The 14608-nt window shown below is 33.8% G+C and overlaps 1 long non-coding RNA gene across 1 annotated transcript; it reads right to left on the reverse strand.

Annotated features, from left to right (window-relative positions):
- Positions 1 to 11202: 11202 nt before the first annotated feature.
- On the reverse strand, positions 11203 to 13726 carry LOC113081808 (uncharacterized). Its single transcript, XR_003282353.1, has 3 exons — positions 13489 to 13726; positions 12599 to 12642; positions 11203 to 11553 (listed from the first exon to the last, which is right to left on the reverse strand). It is a non-coding gene; the product is annotated as an uncharacterized LOC113081808 (long non-coding RNA).
- Between the last annotated feature and the right edge of the window lie 882 nt (positions 13727 to 14608).

Genomic DNA, 14608 nt, shown 5'->3' on the forward strand with positions numbered 1-14608 from the left:
TCTGAATCTCCCATCAGCACTATCATTAAATATTGTTGTCTTATTGTTCATTCTGTCGAATGTCTTTAGGTCCAAATTTCCACACTGTAAAAAAATTAATCATGGGTTTTGTAATTTTCATAAAAAAAAATAAGGTTATAATTAAAAAAGATTTCATGTGGATTTCATTAAAGAAATTTTGATTCAGTGTTGTCTAGAAAACAATGAGGACTTTTTTACAAATAAAACCAAGATATGTGTTTCCCTCGTTTTTTAAAGAAGTTTTGGTGCTTGAATTGGGGAACTGTTTAAACTAAAATCATTTAAAAAAGAAGGTTGCCTATTTATTTTAAGAGAATTAGCTCAATTTTGCAATTTTGTTTTAGAGGTTATTGTTAGTTCCCAGCATGCTTTGCATATGCTTTGTTTGACATTTGTAAGAGTTTCTGTAACATTGAAGTTTCCATTGCACAGTGCAATAGTTACCACTGTGCAGAAGAGCAGAGCTTGTGGTTAGCTGAGCAGATAGCTTTGCTAGCGCTAGTGCAGAACTTTCCAGCATTTCTCAAGTATTTCCTACTTGAACTGATTGGCCGTCTTGTAAATGTATAAAATAACAAAATACAAACAGACCTCACTCAAAATCATGGACTTTTGAGAATAAACTTAAAATAAATTAGCACATTTCCCTTATTATATTACATTCATTGTGTCATAGATTAATTAATTTAGGAGATTTCACATGATTTATTCAGGTAGATTCCATTAAAAAAATTAAGCCTGAAAAACTTCTCAAAAATATTGTGTAATATTGTTAGCTTAATTTTTTAAGTAAATAGATCATTGTATTTTTTTACAGTGCACATAATCAAATATTTTCTCTGTATATCAGTATTATTTCTGATAATTTAATTTATTAATTTAATTTATCTCTGTGTAGAGTGACAGAATCTCCCTCCATCACTGACACTGACTTCACTTCATCTGCTCCAAACACACCTGAAGAACAATAACAGATATTATTTGTACAGTACATACAGTAATAGAGGTGCTGACTGGAATTATTTTTCCCTCATGGTTGTGTTTTTTTTTTTTTTTTCAGTCATTGCTCTGTGTCCCTGTCTTTTTCTAAATAAATACTAAGTACTAGAATTTGTTCTGTTAAAATTGTATTAATGGCATATTACCTACAAGCAGACATTTTGGAACCCAGAATACATGGCTGAAGAAAACGTTTTCAGGACATTAACAAGAATTACATAATAATAATAATAATGTTTAATGGATCGAAACTACCAAACACAAACATTTACCATGGGTTTGCCGTATAAATAAATAAATAAATAAACAAATAAATAAATAAACGGTTACTATTGCTACAGTTAAACCATGGTAACCACAAATTATCCATGCTTTGCTGGACATTGACCATACATATATATATATATATATATATATATATATAAACAGCAAGACGACCAAGCGTGACGAAGAAGCATTGATCAGAACAAGCGAGATTACAAAATGGCAGGGAAAGAGACTGACAGTGAGAGTAGCAGTATGGTTTGTAGTGAGGAAGAGGAGTCATGGATAAATGAGTGAGAAAATCTAGGAAATGGAAAGAATGCAAAAAGTTGGAAAAGAAAGAAAAAAGAAACATCCAGCATTAAAGAATCAGAAAGTGAAGGAAGTGAAGAACGGGAAAAAAGAATGAGACAGGATATAACAAATGCAGTTGTTAGATTCTAAGGAGACGGAGGAATAAAGAAAATTGACCCGATTAAATTAACAAAAATCCTCAAAGGTAAAATTGGAGAAGTGAAATATGCTAGAATTCTATGGGAACTTGTGAATTGGGTGTAATAATAAAGACCAAATGGAGAAGGCTAGGAAACTAACAAGTGTTGGAAAAATAAAAGTTCTCAAGGTTGTAAGAGTGGGGGAAAAGAGAACCAATGGATGCAAGGGTGTGATATATGGAGTTCCCATTCACGTTAATGTAAGAGAAATAGTGGAAAGCATTAAAGTGGAAAATGGAACAGTGAAAAGTGGAAAAGGAAACCGAATCTGTACTAATTGAGTTTGAGGAGAAAGAGATACCGAAGCATGTGTATTTTGGTTTTGTAAGATATAATGTAAGGGATTAAATAACAAAACCAATGAGATGTTACAAATGTCAAAAGTTTGGACATATAGCCGAAATGTGCAAAGGGAAGCAAAGATGTTCTAGATGTGGGGGGAACATTAATATGGGAAGTGTGATGAGGGGACAAAACCAAAGTGTTGCAACTGTGGAGGTAATCACAGTGTAGCGTACTGGGGATGTGAGGTACTTAAAAAAGAAGTGGAGGTGCAACAGATAAGGTTAAAAGAGAAGGTATCATATGCTGATGCAGTTAAATTGGCAGAAAAGGATAATCAGAATAAGGAGGGAAGAGGGAATATAGAGCAAGGAAAAGGAAATGAGCCGCAAGATAAGAAGAATGTGTGGAAAGAGAAGAAGAAATTGGTCACATTCATTGCAGGAGTAATAAATGCAACATTTGAAATAAAGTCAAAAACAGAAAGGATTCAGGTGATTGTGAAAGCAGCAGAACATCATTTGGATATGATAGGACTGAAATGGGAGGAAATAAATGATGAATTGAGGATGCAAGCAAGTCAAGAGAATTCATGTGTTGGGTTATAATAATAATGTTAATTTTGCAATGGAATGCAAGAAGTGTGTTGGCGAATGGACAAGATTTTAAACAATTTGTTGCTAGTAGGAGAGAAGTACCTGAGGTTATATGTGTACAAGAGACCTGGTTAAAAACTCAATTTGATTTTGTCTTATATGATTATGCGGTAGTACGACATGATATAAGAATATGTGGTAATCAAAGTGTGGGCTGGAAAGAAGGAGTTGGTGATAGTTAATTATTATAATCCATGTCAAAGTCTAGAGGTAAGGAAACTTGATGAGATAGAGGGACAAGATTGTAGAAATATAGTATGGTGTGGGGATTTAAATGAGCATAATACATTGTGGGGGAGTGATAGAACTGACATTAATGGTCAAATAATTGAAGAAATGTTAGATGAGAAGAACTTAGTGTGTTTAAATAATGATGCGTGTACAAGAATAGATGTTAACATAGGGAAAGTGTCAGTACTGGATCTTACATTAGTATCAAACAGCATTGCAGCAATATGTGATTGGTCAGTGTATAGAGAAGGAACAATTGGCAGTGATCATTACCCAGTGTGGTGCAGGATAAATATAGAGGTAATTTTAAGTATAGAAAGTAGTAAGTGACAAGTGAAATCTCGGAAAAGCGGATAGTGGAAAAATTCAGGAGAAAAGTAACAGATATCTACACTGTCAAAAAATGTACTGTAGAATTTACAGGATTTTACTGGCAAAAAAGTTATCAATAAAATCCTGTAAAAATGATGTTAATTGCTGTAAAATGGATTACAGGAAATTACTGCAAAGCAAATTACAGTTAATTGCTGTACACTGTAAAAAAAAAAAAAAAAAAAAAAAAAAAAAAGTAGTAGTAAAAAAAAGAGCAGTGTTCATCATTTATGCTGTGGCACCCGGGGAGCAGTTGGTGGTTCAGTGCCTTGCTCAAGGGCACCTCAGTCATGTTATTGCCGGCCCGAGTTTTGAACCCACAACCCTAGGGTTAGGAGTCAAACTCTCTAACCACTTGGCCACGACTTTATATCATTCAAATAGTCTAAATAAATACAAGACCATAACACGGGTCAAATAACTTTTTTTTTTTATTGAAAGTTTGTGTCCAAAGCACAGTGTATGTGAAATACAGTAGTTTGTAGTATTTTTTGTAGTAACATTGAATTTAACTTGTAGTTTATTTTACAGCAATATTTTGTAATTTCACTAAAGTACAGTATTTACCTGGCAAAAAAGTTGCCAATAAAGTCCTGTAAATATATTTACAGCAATATTTTGTAATTTCACTAAAGTACAGTATTTACCTGGCAAAAAAGTTGCCAATAAAATCCTGTAAATACCCCTAAATACAATATGATGTTGTAATAATTTAACAATGAAACTGCTTTAAAGAATAATTTTAACAGTAAACTATAAAATATGTATATAAATGCATTTTCATGAGCTCTATCTTAATGCATTTACAAATGAATAAAAATGTATAAAGTCAATGATGTTGCAAATAAGTATTTATTAAAACTGGCAGAAAGACATTGCAAGGCTTTTACTGGTAAAATAAACATTTCAGTCTTTCAACAGTTAAAATCTTATTATAAAAATAACATAGCATCACAAATAACTACAAATACATGTTTAAAAAATAAGCCATACTCAGAGTAGAACATTAACTTTCTATAAAAATGAAGGTCAATCAGCAGAATTTGTATAATTTTTGTAAAAAAAAAAAATGTTTTAAAGAAAATTATTAAAGTAAAATGCTGGAATCAACATTAAATCACAAATTCTGTTGTTTGAGCTTATGTTCTATTAAATTAAGAATATTCCTGCAAAAGACAATTTAATAAATACATACTGAAAGTCCATCAATTTTCTGAGATGAGGACACACATGAGGGTTGTCCCTCTTCTCTGAGACCTTTCCACTTGTTTTGCCTCCATGTGTCCGTCTTGTATCCAGTGAGTGTTGTGATTCCAAGAAAACATCTGCACATAAAAACAAGCAAAAGCATCAGGATAAAGTTATGTATCAAATGAAACTAGCTCAATAAAATAAATGTCAAAATGCCACTTATAAAATACAATCAGCATTTACCAGTACTTAAAAGGTTACTCCACCCCAAAATGAAAATCTTGCCTTTAATCACTTACCTCTAGGGCTGGGCGATATATCTAACGATATGATCATGCGCATCTAATCAGTAAAGCTGCTTCCGTGATCACCGCTAAAATCTCCATCACCTGCTTATAATTGGAGTGGCATTTAATAGACAGCAGAGGTGGGACTTTCAAGTCACAAGCAAGTCTTCAAGTCATATCCCAAGTCCTCAAAGGGTTAAAGTTAATGAGATAATTAAGTGACTAATTAAATGATGATTGTACATTAGTGATGAACATCTGCTGTTAACAATCAACATCACTGAAGTAAAGAGAAACACAAGAACTACAACTGCATTTAGCCACAGCCTTCAACTGAAAAAAAAAAAAAAAAACACTATGCCACCATAATTGTGGTCAGGGTTTGCTTTAGGTAGTCTCTTGACCCTTTTACTAATTCAAAGCAATTTGATTCAAAACAACTTCAACATTGTTTTTGCAACAAACATGTATGCATTGCTGAATCAAACCTTGTAGTGACAGATGATCTTATGCTTTTTCTGCTTATAACTCATGTTGACTTGGACATCATGAGATAGTCTTCTTTGGATTGTTGACTGACATTCAGCTTTTACCAGAGTTGGGATTTTCAAGTCACAAGCAAGTCTTCAAGTCATATCCAAGTCCTCAAAGGGTTAAAGTTAATGAGATAATTAAGTGACTAATTAAATGATGATTGTGCATTAATGATGAACACCTGCTGTTCTTGAGAATTACAGAGGATCAGATGTTGATGTTTTATTGGTTAAAGTGATGCAACCATAATGGAGATCAGCGTTTGCTTTAGTGGGGCTCTTGACCCTTGACTGTCATGTTAGATCTCTTTATGTAGCATTGCATGAGGTGCTGTAAAGCAGAGAGAAGAAATTAATCTGTATGTGATAGGTGGTCAGATTACAATCAAATTAACATTAGCTCTATTTAAGTTTAGCATAATCAACCCAGTAAAACTACACTTTGGAAAAAAAAATAAAGTAAGTGAATTTTAAATCTACTAAGTGCATACAAAATTTGAAAAACTATACTCTGTAGACACACACAGACATCAAGAACCAGCATATGACTCTCAACAGTGGTGACAATCAACAAAATGTTGCATGCTGGGTAAAACCTTAGTAAAAACTCCCATCATGCACTGCAGTATGAAAAATTGTCACCACTGTTGAGGATCGTGTGATAAGTGTGTTTGTCTAAAAACCTGAACTGATTGTCTCCTTTTGTGTCTTTCAACATTGAGATTTTTTTTTTTTTACTTCAGTTCAGTAATAGCTGAGTGTCAGTCTACTATCCAAAGATAAACACAATTTCATGATGTTCAGTCATCATGAGTTATAAGCAGAAAAAGCATAAGATCATCTGTCACTACAAGGTTTGACTCAGCAATGCATACATGTTTGTTGTGAAAACAATATTGCAATTGTTTTGAATGAAATTGGTTTGAATTAGTAAAAGGGTCAAGACACTACTTAAAGCAAACCTTGACCACAATGATGGTGGCATAGTGTTTTTTTTCTTTTACTTTTTTTTCAGTTGAAGGCTGTGGCTAAATTCAGTTGTAGTTCTTGTGTTTTTCTTTACTTCAGTGATGTTGATTGTTAACAGCAGATGTTCATCACTAATGCACAATCATCATTTAATTAGTCACTTAATTATCTCTTTAGCTTTAACCCTTTGAGGACTTGGATATGACTTGAAGACTTGCTTGTGACTTGAAAGTCCCACCTCTGATAGACAGAGCCGTAGATCGCTGACAAGCCACGCCATATCGCGTTCATATCGAAGGCGATTCATCTGCGATAATGAACGCGATATGGCGTGGCTTGTCAGCGATCTATGGCTCTGTCTATTAAATGCCACTCCAATTATAAGCAGGTGATGGAGATTTTAGCGGTGATCACGGAAGCATCTTTACTGATTAGATGCGCATGATCATATCGTTAGATATATCGCCCAGCCCTAGTCCACACTCAGAGTGTTAAATTAACACTGGAGATTTTTCTGTGTAACTATGCTATGATAGCAATTCCCAGTTTACTGCACAGAAGTTACCAAGGCCACTTGTCTAAATGTCAGGATAGGATGCTATTGTGACATGATATCACTTATACATTATAAGTATATACTCAAATAAATATAAAAAGGATATATTTCTCAAGTATAATTAAGTGAACTTACCAGGAATTATGAATAAAGCCTCTAATCTTCAATCGTTCTCACGCTGCTCCATTCGGCTGGATTTCAGATTTGAATGATGCGCGCGCAATCCCATAATGCCACACTACAGTAAGTTAGTGTAAAAAGCAGGAACTACAGTGACAACACCTGCTTCTTGTAAATGAATTACAGTTGATGTGGAAATATACTGTTAACAACTGTAAAACCTTATTTGACCCATAATGCATTGCGAATTACAGCTGAATCTTGTAAAATGTTTATACAGTAAAATTCTGTAAAAATTTGCTGTAGAAACTACAGCATTTTTTTACAGTGCAGTTCTGTTGCAATGTATGCCACCAATCATCTGCATACTTACTTTTTAACTACTGTTCATTTGCATGTTTATGTTTATATGTCTGAAGTATAACTTTAATTATGTAAAATATGTTAAAGCAAGTTTAAAACAATTTCACACTTGTATTTAAAGGCTGGCTATGTCACTCACACAGGCACAGACATTATTCTCCCAATATCTGGGAATGCCTCCGGAGGGTCTGGTGGACCCAAGTACGGCGACGCTGACCCCTACGCCGTTGTTCTGCTTTCCAGAGCAAATACAAAGCGGTAACTCTCTCGATAAATGCTCGATCAACATCAGCCATCTTGCAAACAGACAACCGCCTCGGACACGCGTCAATTTCGCTTCAAATGCTTGCTTTTTATGCGCGTCTATTTCGCTCTAGCCTATGTCACTTGGCTGTATGTCACTTTCACTTTTCAGTGTTCATGATGTGTTCATCGGCAAGCTCTTTCATAAAAATGGAGGAACTTTAGGTTTTTTTGAGCCTTTCACTACTTTTTAGAATGCACATTAAAGTTGATCATGTTATGACTTAGAATATGCATGTTCACGTGACAACAAATGTTTCACGTCTCATTTTCTTATACAGTATGTACACATCCTTCCTTTTTCCTTTCCATTGTTATTAAGGACGTAGCACTATCTGATCACTTCTGTATTTTCTTTGATATATTGATCTCTGCTACCACTGAATCTAGATCTGTCTCTGTCAGAAGGAGATGCATTAACGAGAACACAAGTGTACTATTTATGGAGGCTATATCTTTAACACCAAGCATTTCTGCAGACTCTGTTGATATTCTCCTTGATTCCTTCAACTCAAAAGTTAAGAATGTTATTGATGATATTGCACCAATAATAGTCAGTAAGAAAACAAACAGACAGAAATCAGTTTGGAGAAGATCAACAGCAGTTCAGACTATGAAAAGACAATGCAGAAAAGCCGAGCGGATGTGGAGGAAGACGAAACTTGAAATTCACTATAGCATCTATAAAGACATCCTTCATGCTTTTAATGTGAAACTAGCCACAGCTAGACAGAACTTCTTCTCAAACCTAATAAACAGTAACTTAAATAACACTCGTACTCTTTTTGCCACTGTTGAGAGACTGACAAACCCCCCCAAGTCAGATTCCCAGTGATATGCTATCAGACAGCAAATGCAATGAGTTTGCTTCTTTCTTTTCTGAGAAGATCATAAATATCAGGAAGGCGATTAGCACATCCTCAAGTAATGCAGAGGTCAGACAGATTCGGCCAAAATATTAAAAAGATACTATGTCTATTTTTGAAAAAATTGATAGCAAAATTCTGGAAGACATAGTGCAGCAACTAAAATCATCAACCTGTTGTCTTGACACACTTCCCACATCTTTTTTCAAAAGTGTGTTAAAAGCAGATCTCTTAGAAGTGGTGAATGCCTCACTTCTTTCTGGGACATTTCCAAACTCCCTAAAAACTGCAGTTGTAAAGCCCCTCCTGAAAAAGACCAATCTTGATAACACAATTTTGAGCAATTTTAAACCAATATCTAATCTTCCTTTTATAGGCAAAATTATAGAAAAGGTAGTTTTTAATCAGCTGAACAAATACTTAAACTCAAATGGATACCTGGACAATTTTCAATCTGGTTTCCGATCGCATCACAGCACAGAGACAGCACTCATTAAGATAATAAATGATATTCACTTAAATTGTGACTCTGGCAAAATATCGGTGCTGGTATTGCTAGATCTCAGTGCTGCGTTTGACACTGTCGATCATAACATACTACTAGAGAGACTGGAAAACTGGGTCGGGCTTTCTGGGATGGTACTCAAATGGTTCAGATCATACTTAGAAGGGAGAGGCTATTATGTGAGTCTAGGAGAGCATAAGTCTAATTGGACGTCCATGACATGCGGAGTCCCACAAGGGTCAATTCTTGCACCGCTCTTGTTTAGCCTGTATATGCTTCCACTAAGTCAAATAATGAGAAAGAACCAAATTGCCTACCACAGCTATGCTGATGATACCCAGATTTACCTAGCCTTATCTCCAAATGATTACAGCCCCATTGACTCCCTCTGCCAATGCATTGATGAAATTAATAGTTGGATGTGCCAGAACTTTCTTCAGTTAAACAAGGAAAAAACTGAAGTCATTGCATTCGGAAACAAAGATGAAGTGTTCAAGGTGAATGCATACCTTGACTCTAGGGGTCAAACAACTAAAAATCAAGTCAGGAATCTTGGTGTGATTCTGGAGACAGACCTTAGTTTCAGTAGTCATGTCAAAGCAGTAACTAAATCAGCATACTATCATTTAAAAAACATCGCAAGAATTAGATGTTTTGTTTCCAGTCAAGACTTGGAGAAACTTGTTCATGCCTTAATCACCAGCAGGGTGGACTATTGTAATGGGCTCCTCACTGGCCTTCCCAAAAAGACCATTAGACAGCTGCAGCTCATCCAGAACGCTGCTGCCAGGATTCTGACTAGAACCAGAAAATCTGAGCATATCACACCAGTCCTCAGGTCCTTACACTGGCTTCCAGTTACATTTAGGATTGATTTTAAAGTACTTTTACTCGTATATAAGTCACTAAATGACCTAGGACCGAAATATATTGCAGATATGTTCACTGAATATAAACCTAGGATCAAGTCAGTTAGAAATACCAAGGGTTCACACAAAACAAGGGGAGTCTGCCTTTAGTTACTATGCTGCCCGCAGTTGGAATCAGCTTCCAGAAGAGATCAGATGTGCTAAAACACTAGTCACATTTAAATCTAGACTCAAAACACATCTTTTTAGCTGTGCATTTGTTGAATGAGCACTGTGCAATGTCCGAACTGATTGCACTATATTTTCACTGTTTTATTATTATTATTTGTTTTTTTATGTAAAATCATTTTCTAACTGCTTTTAAATGTTTTAATCATTTTAAAAGTTTTAAAATTGCTTGTTTTATGTTTGTTATTATTTTTCTTCATGATTATTTTACTTTCTTTTATGTAAAGCACTTTGAATTACCATTGTGTACGAAATGTGCTTTATAAATAAACTTGCCTTGCCTTGCCTTGCCTTATGATGGGGGAGAGTTTGGAAACTTTCAAGATCCTTCTGATGTTAACACTTATGTCTGGTCATGTTGCGCTATGAAATTTAGATTCTGACGGTTTAGATCTTTCTGTTTCCATGTGCCTTCCATTCATATTTTATTATACAGAAGTACAGTACACTCATTCTTTGTAACTAAATTTGATTGCTTTTCCTTATATATACATATAATATCTTTGTTTCTCATTTCGACCAATAACTTGCATTATGGTGGGAGGAGTGCATGTAAACTTGTGCAGGGTTAATATGCAGTGTTTTACCTTCTGATTTTTATATTGAGGTATGAAATAAAAAATACAAAAATCACTGGTTTTGATCTGAGGAAGTGAAATGCAACTATTTGTTTCTCAATCCCATGCCAATGTTATTTATTATACATCACACTTTCAAGCGTCGGTTCAGATCTTTAGATGCGTATGTGTTTAAATTTTGCATTTATTTTTTTTAATCATCAGTTGATGTGTTGACAGCAAATTGCTTGTTCAGTTTAAATGTGAATGAAAGTGTTGCCTCTATCATTAAATGGAAATGTTTTTTTGTTGTATCTTTATTTGAAAATTCAAGGCAGTGGGGTAACATTGGTTTACGATTATTGATCAAAGTAAAAAAAAAAAAAAAAAAATCCCAGTTGACACAACATGATTTAGGTTGACTGGACAAGAAAATAATAGTCAAGTCAACTTAAATGAATTTGTTACCTGGACTAATTCCACTCTAATTGGAAGTTGTTTCAACAAGAAATATGTTGTCAAGATAAAAAAAAAATAAAAAAAAATTAGGCAGCGGGGTAACAAAGTATTTTTAGGTGACTCAAATTCTTTTTTACAGTGTACTTCACCACAAAACAATTTTTATCAGTATACACTAAATCAGTCAAACTGTCTCTTAAAACATGAAAACATTATCATCAGCTTCAGTGCAAACTGATACTTCAGCGAAAGCATGTTTATTTATGCCGAATCAAATGAAAAGTTTTGCTCAAGAGTATAACTTCTGAAAAGCACACATGGACTCACTTCAATCTCCGGTAATGTTTATAATGTCTGAGTGACTCTACTGCTGTTTAAAGTCTTCTACTTTAAAGGTTGATTTAGATCAATCAGTCCCTCATCAGTTCCTGTGAGAAAACACAAAAAGAAACAATGGTTTAATAAATTAATGAAGCCATATAGCATAAACATAAATAATGAGTGTTATCCACACTGACAGAGCCAGGGTTCTGCTGTAATAATTAAACATTTCGTTTAAAACAATGAAGCTTTTGGTTCTTTGCTAATGTACCCAATTAATTAACCAATTCATGAACAGTAACTGTGTTGTAACTAGAAATGCCACTTAAAACTAAATTAAGAAATCAATAAGAAGACATACATTAATAAAACTATTTGAAATGTATTTGTCACTCCTAAATGAAAGAGAGAAAAATAAAATATCAGAGATCAAGTGAAGGTAAGCGCTGTCTTTATATTGGTGTTTCTGTAACTGTTTTAATGTTGTATTGATGCCTGAATAAACAAGATGAATTAATTCATATAAACTAATGCAAATACTTTGTTTTTCATCCTGATCAGATGACTTATTATTATGAAGCTGGAAGCAAACAGATTTTAAGTATTGTAAATATTTCATTATCACAAACTGAAAAAAAAAACTTAGGCAGAGTCCTCTGAGTGACAAGTAAAGCAATCAATCAGTTTTTTGTTTTGTTTTTCTGTTTTTATATAAATAAACAGATGAGAAGTCTAAAAATAATACGTATAAAATATACCACAAACACATGAAGAAAAGAAAAACAAAATCTGTTCTGGTTTTGTGTTACTAGATGTTACTAGCATAGAACATTTCATGTCATGCTCTCATACTCACAACATGTTGTTGTCTTCATATAATGTTTTTCTAGGTCTTAATATGAATAATTCTGGATTCAGAATGTATGTGCCATTCTCTGTGTGATGTGTTGAACAGTGTTAAAGTCATGACACTCTTGAATTCACAAGAATCAACAGACAACTTCACACTAAATCTGCAGTTTTAAAGAGCCTATAAATGTTTAAATATGTATGTAATATAGCCATATGTTAACAAAATTCACTTTAGAAGCATTTGAAATGTACAGTCTTTATATTCCAGGAAGATGGATCCAGAAGAAATTGATGACTCACACTCTCTAGCAACTCTGTAGAAGAAGGATTTGGTATGGCTCCCCCTGAAACATAAAAAAACAGCTGCAGTCACACTATTCCTACACAATTTCTTTAGATACTGCAATAAAAAGGATATGATTTCACATTCAATGGCTTTGGTTTTTAATAATAATAAAATCACAAATAATAAATAATACATTTAAAATGTGGAAATATATTATCTACTCCACTCCAGTTTTAACTGGTAATATATATATATATATATATATATATATATATATATATATATATATATAATGATGTTTCTTTAGAATGGTGTTTAATGTCTGAATGAAGTCACATCATACACAAACAGACAGACAAACACAATTATTCTGGAACTGAACACTAATATTCATATTTTCTGTCTGTTCTTAGAGATCAGATATCAGATGCAGATGTAATAAAGTTACAGTAAATAGCAGGATCTTCCACACCCAAAGGCCCTTCTGTAGTCTGAAGAATTTTTTACAATAATAAAATAATCTGTTACCATTTATTTTAAGGACCAATTCTCACTATTAACTAGTTGCTTATTAGCATGCATATTATTATCACATTGACTGTTTAATTTACTTATAAAGCACATAGTAATTCCTTGCTATGTACTGTATGACCATATTTTAGATTCCTTAATCCACCCCAATCCTAAACTTAACAACTATCTTACTGACTATTAATAAGCAGCAAATTAGGTGTTTATTATTGAGGCAAAAGTCATAGTTAATAGTGAAAATTGGTCCCGAAACTAAAGAGTGACCAAATAATAATTTATAATAAAAAATTATTAAAATAATAACACTGAATAAAACATTTAGTGTATTTTTAAAAGAATTTTAAAAACTGATATACTCTGATATATTGCTTACGCTTCTTGATCTTCTTCTTGATTTTCATGACCAGGAAACCAATAATGATCAGGCCCACAATCACAACCACGATCAACACAATTCCTGTAACTAAAAGCCCTGTAATAGATAAAAGAGACATGAGTGTAGCTGCTCCTGCTGTTCTGACCTTAAAGATGACATTATATGTTGATTGACCGCCTGACTGACATTTTAATTTACTGAAACATTTACATGAGGTTTCAGATACTCGCCTACATTCAGAAGTAAACATTGTACTCTATAAATGGAAGTTATCTAGAGGCCATATATTGCTGTATGAATAACAATAACCCATAACCTGTGTGTCTCTCTGTATGTGCCACAATGAACTTGAAATCATTTTATTGTTGGTGGACACGGTCCTCTCATGAATTAATCTGAACTGCATATTCCCACACACAACTTCTGACAGATTAAGGGTCAGTCTGTACTGAATATAACTTTTTTCAGCCGCAGTAGAAAAACATCAGAAGATTAGCTGCTATTCTGGTGATTTTTATTGGATGTATATGTAGTGGAAGTGAGCTCTCCTCAAGTTCACACAGGTGTCTTCAGAGGAATCACAGGTTAAGTTCATCACACTCTAGAGATGACATGCATGTATTACTGCATGTTAATAAGATAATAAAAGTCAATACTCTGTCACTTGCAAATACACCTTAAATTTCAGCTCACCACAAACAAGACTGCTCATTGTTCATTTAGCCGAACAGCTATATTTGGGGCCAAGTTAAGGAATAATAACTAAGCAGATCATAACTAACTTCTGACATGAGGAATCCTCTCTTTTTCTTTATAATGCAAGTAAGTAATATATAAAAACTATGTTATTAGTCTTATTTTATTAAACAAACTGGTCCTAAGCTAACTTAGTCACATTATAAGGTGTGTGTAAACTTTAATGAACAAGAAACACTGTCAAGGAAACACGGTGATCTGGAACACACTGCATCCTCTTTCCAAACCAAAAGCTGTTTTCCATCACAAGACTGATGAACATCAATTTGACCTAAACTGAAACTGTCATACATGATTTTGTGTTGCTAATATCCACTTCCACACCAATAATGCAAACAAAATTAAATGCTTTTAAACTGTT

The sequence above is a fragment of the Carassius auratus genome, unplaced genomic scaffold, assembly GCF_003368295.1.
Source record: "Carassius auratus strain Wakin unplaced genomic scaffold, ASM336829v1 scaf_tig00035080, whole genome shotgun sequence".
Taxonomy (NCBI): domain Eukaryota; kingdom Metazoa; phylum Chordata; class Actinopteri; order Cypriniformes; family Cyprinidae; genus Carassius; species Carassius auratus.